Here is a 10,193-nt window from a genome sequence, read left to right as displayed (position 1 = left end):
GCAATCGGACAGGCTGGGGGAAGGAGCCTGAATGCGTCGGACAGACTGGGGGAAGGAGCCTGAATGGGTGTGGGGAGATCCGAGCAGAGGCTGGGCAGGGGTCCTAGAGAGACTCCAGGAGGCCTGAGCTGAGGTGGCCAGGGGACAGGCTGGAGCAGCTGTGTGGCTACATGGAGGAGGTACCTGAGCAGTTTCTGGCTCGGGCAACTTAGTGGATGTTGGTGCTATTATTAAAATGGGGCAATGTGGGGAGCAGTTTAGGTGCCCCCATCTAGAGCCCTGGCTGAGAGGCAGGGGCCTGGGTTCTGGCCCTAGCTCTGCTGTGTGGCTGTGGCCCTCAGGGCATATCTCTACCCCTTTCTGGCCCAGGGGTCCCCATCTCTGAAGCCTCAGAGCAGAGGTTCTCCAATTCCCCTTGGCCTGTGCGTGCATCCTTCTTGCCTGCAGAGTTGATGAGTCCTCATCTTGCCTCGCTGAAAATCCAGTTGTGTGATGTCAATGGCATTTCCCTTCAGAAAAAGGAAATGAGGTTAGCGAGTGTGTTACCAGGAAAGGAAAGTGAGGTGGGCCCCACCTTCGGCAGCCCCATGTGCCCCACCTCACCCCCACCCTGGGCATGCTAGGCCCCTCTGCCTGGAGCTGGGGACCGGACACAGAAATGTCAGTCATGCTTCAGACAGAGACACTGATACAAAATGGGTGAGTATTGACTATGACAACTTTGATTTCCAAGCAGGGCTGGGCTACCCCCAACAGAGTCAGCATCTTATCTGGTGCCCACAGCCTTAACCCCAGCCACATTGGGCAATGGGGGGTCACAGGAGGCTCCAGGGTCTCCATAAATATCAGCAGGGCCCTAATGATGAGTTCTTTGTACGTGAAGAGGCAGAGGCCCAAAGAGGAAAAGGGACATGGCCAAGATCACAGGGCAAGTCAGAGAACACAGGTATGGGTTACATGACACCAACGGGGTCAGTTGGTCCTGGACAGCCTGTCATGTCATGCCACAGAACTCCCAGAATGTCCTGCTCCTGATGGATGTCCCCAGAAAGTCCTTCTCTGGTTACAAATATTAAGTGTGTTTATTAAACTGCACCACTCCCAACCCTAAGCTTTTGACCATCTGGACATTCTTTAAAAGTCTGTCATAAAGACAAGATAAAAAACAAATTCTAATCCTTCCAATAAAATTGCTGTGTACATCTGAACTGAAAAAAAGAGCCCTGAAATTAACAAATTGATAACTTGGTATGTTCAGCAAATCAGTCTTCTGTAAGGTTGATCCCTTGGCAAATGGATCATTAAGTGGATACACTTCAAGGGACTTGATCTTGAGCCTCCCACTGATTCCACCTATCACCCCACCTTCCGACTGTGAGCCCCGCAGGCAGGGCCCAGTCCAGCTGTCCTCTCTCTGCCTCCAACCGCCAGCCCAGCACCTAGCACACGGGGCGCGGGGGGGCAGGTGTTGGTGAGTTAATTATTGAGTTAACTAAGGAGACGGAGTTCTGAGGTTGGACTTGGCTGTCCTCAAGGGTTGAGGGGCTCCTTGGAGGGGGTTAGCAATGGTGTCCCTGGTCATTCCCAGCACAGTGAGGTAACAGGGTGGAAAAAACCCTCACTCTTGCTCTTTTCAAAAGTCACCTTGGGTCATACTTTCCACTGTGCCCCCTCCAGGGAGGGCGTCTGGTTCACCCTCCCACACACCCAAGGGCTGGGGGTTTTCAGGTGAAGTGGAACTAGGTGCTTATGTCTCTGTACCTTTGCAGACTCACTCAGCAACAAGGGAGCCAGACAAGGCAGTGTGTATGTACACTGCTGTGTGACACTGGTGAGCTTGTATGTGTGTGTATGTGCAAGGGTGTGTGTTTGTGTTTGCACATGCACGTGTGGATGGCTGTGATGTGTGGTTTTGTTCTGTGTATACTGATGCTCGTATAATCTGTGTTTATTGTTTCTGTGTATGCATATGTGTCAATGAAATGTATATACTCACCCAGGTTTGTATGAGTCTCTGTGTGTTTGTGGGAGCATTCATTCAAATACCAGCTTTCACAGTGTGAGTATACTGAGTCTCGGTACTTGTCTGTCCATGGAAGTCTATGATGACTGGATGTGTGTGTACTTTTTGCATAAATTCATCACTTGTGTTAATCCATGTGTGTACGAGACATGCATGTGTGTTTTGGGTAAGGTGCGTTTGTACTCCGTAGGTGCACCTTAATGTAGGGCTATGGATAAGTGTGATTCACACATATGGGTGCCTTTGGGAATAGGTGTTTTGTGTGTGCCTGTGTGAACATGTGTGTGTGAAGATCTAAAAATATGTGGGCACAGGTGAATTTGTGCATGAAGCGGGCTTGTGCAGTGCGTGTGGTGTGTGTGAGTGCAGGTGTGTGCACACATGAACATAGCCTCACTGCCCTTTGTTTCCTCCTGGGAAATACAGAGCTTCTGAGCTCTAAACACAGCGGGTGACTCTTCCAGGAGCAATGTTTCCTGAACCTGAAAAGTGAGACCACCAGAGGTCCTATGTGAATGAGGAAGAGGCATGGACCCGAGGCTTGAGCTCATCTAAGCTGGGAGGTGGCCCCCAGGGCCACAGCTGTGGGTCAGGCTGGCGAATGGCAGGGACATCTGGGACCTCAGCCCTCACTCTGAGCCCTGGGGAGCATCACTGCCACCTCCTGTGGCAGTTCACCCCTCAGTGGCTTTCAAAAATTTTTAGGGGTCATAGGGGGAAATAAAATCTTACAAGGATCCCCATGTGTGGAAAATAGATGAGGAAGTGGGAATGCTGTGGCTGAAGGCTGGAGTTGGGGAGGGGTGGGAAGGGGTCTCCATGGAACTGAGCCTAGGCTGTCTCTGGGCCTGTTGGTTTACAGTTTAGAGTCTAGTTTACAGTTTAAAAAACATACTGATATCCATGATCTCAGCTAATCCTCCTGAACTTCTTCCAGCTGTTTGAGGAGGCTGGGAGCAGAGTGGTAAAAAGCCCTAGTTCTACTCTGGCCCCTCTTCTATCTGAGCAGTTTCTGTGACCCAGACCCCCTCATAGCAAGAACCATGTGAGATCTGTATTTGGCACTTAGTAAGCAGTGCGGAAATGTGGGCTCCTGTGTTTATGGCTATCCTCATTTTACAGATGAGGAAACTGAGACCTGGGGAGACTGACTTGATCTCACGTCAGCCCGGAAGTGCTGGGAAGCACTCAGGTCCTTGCTGACCTCAGATATTCACCCTCTGTCATCAGAAGTGTTTTCTTGTTCTTCTGGGCTTGGCCAGGCGGTGGTAAACCCCACATGTGGTTCTGTGGTTGCCCACACAGGCCTAAAAATAGCCAGCAGGAGCCCGGGGCTCCCCCTTGGTGAATGGCAGAAGGCTTATGCTCCAGACAGCTTAGCTCTGCCCACAGATGAACAGGTCCACTCTAGGGAGGGCTGGGTGGTCTGAGTACCCTGTATGACATGCCAGAGGCTTTGCCAAACTTGTAACAGAGATTATTGCATTCCACTGACTTGTTTCGTAAAGTCTGTGATATCCCATTGGACAGATATGAAAACTGAGCCTAAGAGGGATGAAGTGATCCATCCAAGGTCCAAGGAGCCTCAATGAGAACCAAAGTAGCTCTGATCTAAGGCCCATATTCTTACTGCTTCACCTTATCACCCATTCCTTATCTTGAACCTGGGACAGCTGGTGCAGGGCAAGAGCAGGACCTTTGGAGTCACACAGACCCAACTTCAGGTCCCAGGCTCACTGATGACTCCGTGTGCCCTGGGTAAGTCCTCACCTGTCTCAGCCTCAGTCTCCTCACCTACAGAACAGGGAGCCGCGTGGCCCACCATGTGGAATCACGGTACAGATGGAATGTAGTAAAGCATGGAAGTGCCCAGGGTAGGGCCTGGCGTATGTGCTCAGTAAACAGCCATTCATACTCTCTCCCCATCACACCACTGAGGACCAAGCTTTCATAGTTGGGATGAGAGGAGCAATGTCTGCTGAGCCTCTGAAAGTGTCTTGCTGGTTACTGAGGAGAGGTCAGGAGAGGAAGTCCCTGTGAAGGGCGTATTTTCCGAAAATGGACTCAGGAGTATTTTCAGATCCTCATACTGAAAACCTGCCATTCTCCATCAAGAAATGGAGTGCATTGCCCCTCCCCTTGAAATTAAGCAGAAGCCTGTGACTGTGTCAGTGAAGAGGATATGGCAGACATGACGTTACATAAGTTGCCAGGCTAAAATCTACAAAAGTAATTCAGCTTCCACCCATCTGTCTGAATGCCTCTCTGTCATTGTTTCTCTCTCTCTGAGATCCAGAAACCATATTGTGAGGAAGCCCAAGCCACATGGAGAGGCCACTCCAAGGGTTCTGGCTAACCCAGTTAATCTCTTGGCCAGTGGCCAGCTTTAACCACTGGACTTACCCATGAATGACTCTTCAAATGATTCCAGCTCGCAGACTGCCAACCATCCCAGGTAATGCTGAGTGGAACAGAGATGAACTATCCCCTCTGAAAGTGAAAGGAAAGTGAAAGTGAAGTTGCTCAGTTGTGTGTGACTCTTTGCAACCCCGTGGACTGTAGCCCACCAGGCTCCTCCGTCCATGGGATTCTCCAGGCAAGAATACTGGAGTGGGTAGCCATTTCCTTTTCCAGGGAATCTTCCCGACCCAGGGATCAAACCCAGGTCTCCCACATTGCAGGCAGACGCTTTAACCTCTGAGCCACCAGGGAAGCCCTGAGCCCTGACCAAATGATTTGAGGACAAAATAAATGTCATTGTTTTAAGCACTAGGCTTGGGGTACACAGCATTAGGTGACAGGTACACCTCTTTACTCTTTCCCCTGCAGCCCTCTGCGTTCCCCCAGCCAGACAGAAGTAAGCTCCTTCCTGTGCCCCACTTATGCTCCAGCAGGTACAACTTGGAGTCTGTCTTCTGCCCATTGTTGAGCCCTCCAAGCGAGGCTGGACAGCCCTGGCTCAGAGGCCAGCTCTGTTGCTTCCAGTTGTGTGCCCTTGGGCAGGTCATCATCCATCTAGGATGTGACAACTGGGCAAAGTTGGGCAAGTCGTCAACCGTCTAGGATGCTTTATTTTTTGTGCTGATGGTAATCAGGATAGCACCTCTTGCGAGTCTGGTGTGCATCATCAGTCGCTCAGTCGTGTACGACTCTTTGCGACCCCATGGACTGTAGCCTGCCAGGCTCCTCTCTTCATGGGATTCTCCAGGCAAGAGTACTCGAGTGGGTTGCTACTTCCTCCTCCAGGGGATTCTTCCCAACCCAGGGATCAAATCCGTGAGTCCTGCATTTCCTGCATTGGCAGGTGGATTCTTTACCACTGAGTCACCTGGGAAGCCCCAAGGAGTCTGGGGGACTCATTAAACAAAGTGCCCAGGCACATAGTGAGTGCTTCTTAGAAGGATATGGGCATGTAAGGCTGGTGAGAAAGGAAGTAGTCAAAGATGTAACTCCAGCCTCTGCCTTAGTCCAGAGAGAGGGGAGGAGTGGGTCCAGGGAGCCTGAAGAGCCATGAGTTCTGGCGGATGTCTAGCGTGAGAGGCCCAGCCCTGTGCAGGCAGGATGGGTCCCAGGTGATGCTGCCCTCAGGTGGCTCCCAGATTAACTGAGCTATAGCAGCCAGAGGAATGGTGCTGGGTGGGCCTGGCAGGATCCTGTCATGGGTGAATGAGGTCGGGGAGTGGAGTGCAGCAACAGGAGAGGGAGGGATCGGGGGTTGGGTAGTCTGCACCAGAACCACACGGGCTCAGCCACCCTTGAGCATCGCACTGTGAAACTTCTCAGAAACCCAGAGGCACTCTTCCTCTCCAGCCAGAGCTAGCCAGGCCCCATCTAGAGATAAAGTCACTGCAGGGGTTCCCAGGCCAGAGACATCCTTATCAGTCACGGTTGTCTGGGATACTTGGGAATGTAAACACGCCTGATGAGATGGGCCAGCCCTGGGAAGACACAAAACAGATGCTCAGGGAGACGTCCCCTCTCCCCATCACCCCATTTCCCCCCTGCAACCCTGAAAGCAGGAGGAGAGGGAGCCCCAGCCTCACACAGAGCTTGAGGGGTCCTCTACTCCCAACACTGGGGATGTGTTCTTGAACTTCTGGTCACACTCAGATTTGAAGAGGCCACAAGGAGCCCACTCTGTTAAGGCCATGCTGACCAATGTCACAGCATGGTGCTACCCGGCGAGGACAACTGGAGGTCAAAGGCACACAGGCTGAAGTGCCTTCACACACCACTCGGGCTCTCCAACTTGCACAAACTTTGGGCCAGGCACGGGAATGGGTGCTGTTGTGAAGTGGGACCCAGAAAACGGGTGTCTAGTGGGCACGCATGCTAAGTCACTTCAGTCGTGTCTGACTCTTTGTGACGCTATGGACTGCAGCCTGCCAGGCTGCTCTGTCCATGGGATTCTCCAGGCAAAAATACTGGAGTGGGTTGCCATGCCCTCCTCCAGGGGACCTTCCCAGGGATCGAACCTGAGTCTCATATGTCTCATGCATTGGCAGGCTGGTTCTTTCCCACTAGCATCACCTGGGAAGACTTGTCTAGTGGGCAAAATGGCCAAAAAATAATAATAATGAGCTTGTTGTTGGCCACTGACTATGCATCAGGCACTGTTCTAAGTAATGTACAGGGATGAACTTTTTAATTCACACACAGCCCTATAGTATGAGATGGTGAATATGTCTATGTCACAGAGCAGGAAGCCTAGACCAAGGGAGGTGGCAGCATGTGCACAAGATCCCAGCGCTGGGATTCAAGACACAGAAGCCTGGCCCCAGGGACAGAGTGGTGAGGGCTGAATGGGGCTCCAACTGTAATTTCTCCTGGCTCAGCCAGTGAGCTGAGAAGACACAGGGGTGGGGTCAGCAAACAGTAGATGCCCCTCCAGGCTCAGACCCTGACCTCTTCTTCATAGCCCATCCCTACTTACTCTACCTGGGCTCCAATCCTTCCTTCTCATGGTGCTCAGGCCCGCTCAGGCCTGTGACTCGGGACTCCCAGTCCTGGTGAGGACCTTTCACAACCACATGCTCCTGGGATCCAGAGATGCCAACATCAGACAGTGAGAGCGGAGAAAGAGCACCAGGTTTGGGGTGGGACAGAGTTTACATCCTGGCTTTGCATCTCTGAGCCTCATTTGTTGTGTCTGATTCTTTGCAACTCCATGGATTATAGCCTGCCAGGCTCCTCTGTCCATGGGATTCTCCAGGCAAGAATCCTGGAGTGGGTTGCCATTTCCTCCTCCAGCGGATCTTCCTGACCCAGGGATTGAACCAGTGTCTCCTGTGCCTCCTGCATTGCAGGTAGATTTGTCACTGCTGAGCCACCGGGGAAGCCCCACCTGTAAAATGAGGTATAGTCTAAATGACTTGCCAGGGCCTCAGGCTCCACTGACATCTCAAGACGGTGTCAAGGCAAGTAACTGTGACTGCATCTGCAGAGATGCAAGCAAGGAACCTAAGTGGCCAAGACAAGGAGATTCTGCTGTCTGGGGGCCTTCCTTGGGGAGGAGTCATTGAGCAAGCACCTGAAAATAAATTTCTTCTTTTCTCTTCCTTCTCTGCCTACTTTTTACCCTTTTCCCTGACAGACTCCCAGGCTGAGCAGGGGCTGTATGCTTGGTATCACCGAGGCTTAGATCAAGGTCTGTACAGGGTACAGTCGGGGAGGGAGCATAGAGTGAGGGAGGAGTCAGGGTCACCCTGTGGGGCAATCTTTGGGCGGCATGATCCTTGAAGAATGGGTGGGTATTTGCCAGGCAGACCAGAGGGAAGAGGAGGAAGGAGCTGCGGGCAGACAGAGCTGGGACTAGGGCAGGAAGCCTCGGAGGCTGTCTGGTGCATGGATGGCCGAGCTTGGGGACTCCTGAGGGCAGCAGAAGCTAGGGGAGCAGGAAGCAGGGCCTGAGCTGAAAGCTGAGGAGCTGGGCTTTCCCCTGAGGATGCTGGGGAGCCATGGATGGGTTTTGAGGAGAGGAGGGGTGTGATCTGACCAGTGTGTCCAAAATATGTCTCTGGCTACTGTGAGGAGATTGAACTGGAGCAGAGGGGTGGGTGGGAGGCTGGGAGGCCACTGGGATACAAGTCTGGAAAGTGAAAGTGAAAGTCGCTCAGTTGTGTCCGACTCTTTGCAATCCCATGGACTATACAGTCCATGGGATTCTCCAGGCCAGAATACTGGAGTGGGTAGCCCATCCCTTCTCCAGAGAATCTTCCCAACCCAGAAATCGAACCGGGGTCTCCTGAATTGTAGGTGGATTCTTTACCAGCTGAGCTATCAGGGAAGCCAACCACGGAAGCAAGTGTGGGGCTACTTCAAAGGCAGTGGGCAGAGAGGCTCTATATGAGAGCTGAAGAGGTGGCCCTGGAATATGAAGTCTTGTCAGAAGAAGGAAGGGGAGGCAGGTGACTTCAGGGATCTGGCTAGTTGTATGGTGGCTGGACCCTGGGCTGAGCCCTCACCTGGGGTCAGGCTCCAGGTCAAAATGGGAGGCAGGAGTGCAGAGAGGGTGGGAAAGGCTGTTACAGGGGAGTGAAGGGTGGGGTGACTAGGACAAGGAATGGGACTGTGGGAGGATGCCCATGGTGTCTTCCTCTTGAGGGTCCAGAGAGGAGGCCTCAGGGCTCAGGATAACAGCATCCTCTCGCGGGTGGTGTGGGTCACTCGGCCCGTCCTTCTCTCTGCAGGCTGGTCTGCACTCATAACTGTGGGTGATTTGAGCTTTACAGAGTGCTGTTCTGTGTGTGCAGTGTGAGGCTGGGACCAGAAAACCGCCAAGCCCCTTCCCTTCCTTACCATTCCCGGCTTCTTTGTTTCCCTCCGCCCTGTTGACCAGGCGGCTTTGTGTCAGGCTTCCCCCACTCCAGGCCTCAGCTGCCTCCTCTAATCCAGAGCCTGTGTTAAGCTGAAATGATCTCCAAGGTTCCACAGAAGGCCTCCATGTTTTTTCAGAGAGCAAGCGAACAGATTCCAGCTGCCAAGGCCCCAGATTTCATTCCTCTCCAAGGAGTCCATGCTCAGTCCTGCCTCCCTGGCCAGCTGCCCCCCAGCTCTGCCCTCAATTAGTCGGCTGCTAGGGCAGGGACACAGCCTGTCTGCTCCCAGCTCTCCCACTCCCTGAGGCCCCCAAGCGTCCTGGAGCTGGGGAGGTGCGACCTGCAGGCCTGAGGCTTTCCCGCCAATCTCAGTAAAGCCCTGTGCTTCCAGGGAGTGGGTGTAGCAGTCCTGCCGGCTCTCAGCCGACCCTGGAGTTCAGAAAAAAGGCAGCTGGTGGCAGATAGATAATAACCTCTGTCTGGATTTTTTAAACTTTCTTTAAAAGCTCTGGACGTCATCGCACTCACCCCCCACCCCCGCTCTCCCCCCCAACTCCGCCCACCACCCGGCACTGAGAGGAAGGTGGAGCAAGGAGAGCCCAGACTTTGCAGATGGAGAAACCAGGGCTCAGAGAGAGAGGAGGAAGTGACGTGCCCAGAGTCACGCAGCAAGCAGCAGAGCTGGGAATTAAACCTCGGCCCTGCCGCCAAGCCTGTTTTCAGAAAAGACTTCTGATTCCAGTAATTCCTGAAGTTCCTCCAGAACTCGCATCCTATCCTAGGGTTTTCCCAGGCAGATGAGAGAGGTCAGGAAGAGGGGAGGGGCAGGACAGCCTGAGTGTGTGTGAGAGCCTGACCCTCCTAGCCCTGCCTCCTCATGAACCTGGTACCGTGCCATAGCCCTCGAGTCCCTGGGCACTCCGACCCTCCAGCCTCTTCTCTCTCCTCTTCTTTGCCCTATGAGCTCCTGCCACATGGTTTTCTTTGCTTTCTTGAACATACCAGGCTCCCAGCCACAGGGCCTTTGCACATGCAGCTCCCTTAGCTTAGAAGGCACACCCCAAGCCCCAGCCCCTTCCAGGCTCACATAACACCTCTTCATCCTTCTATCCTTATTAAATACCAGTCTTATTGAGTTATAATTCATATATCATACAATTCTCCCACGTAAAATATATAATTCATTGGTTTTTCAGGATAGTCACAGATTTGGGTAACTATTACCACATTCAATTTTAGAACATTTGCATCTTCCCCCACAAAATTGCCATACTTAATCATCACTGCCTCCCTCCCCAAAATTTCACAACCACTAATCTAATTTGTGTTATCTGTGGATTTGCCTGTTTTGG

This window comes from Budorcas taxicolor, chromosome 15, assembly GCF_023091745.1.
Source record: "Budorcas taxicolor isolate Tak-1 chromosome 15, Takin1.1, whole genome shotgun sequence".
NCBI lineage: Eukaryota > Metazoa > Chordata > Mammalia > Artiodactyla > Bovidae > Budorcas > Budorcas taxicolor.
This window is presented reverse-complemented; position numbering follows the sequence as displayed.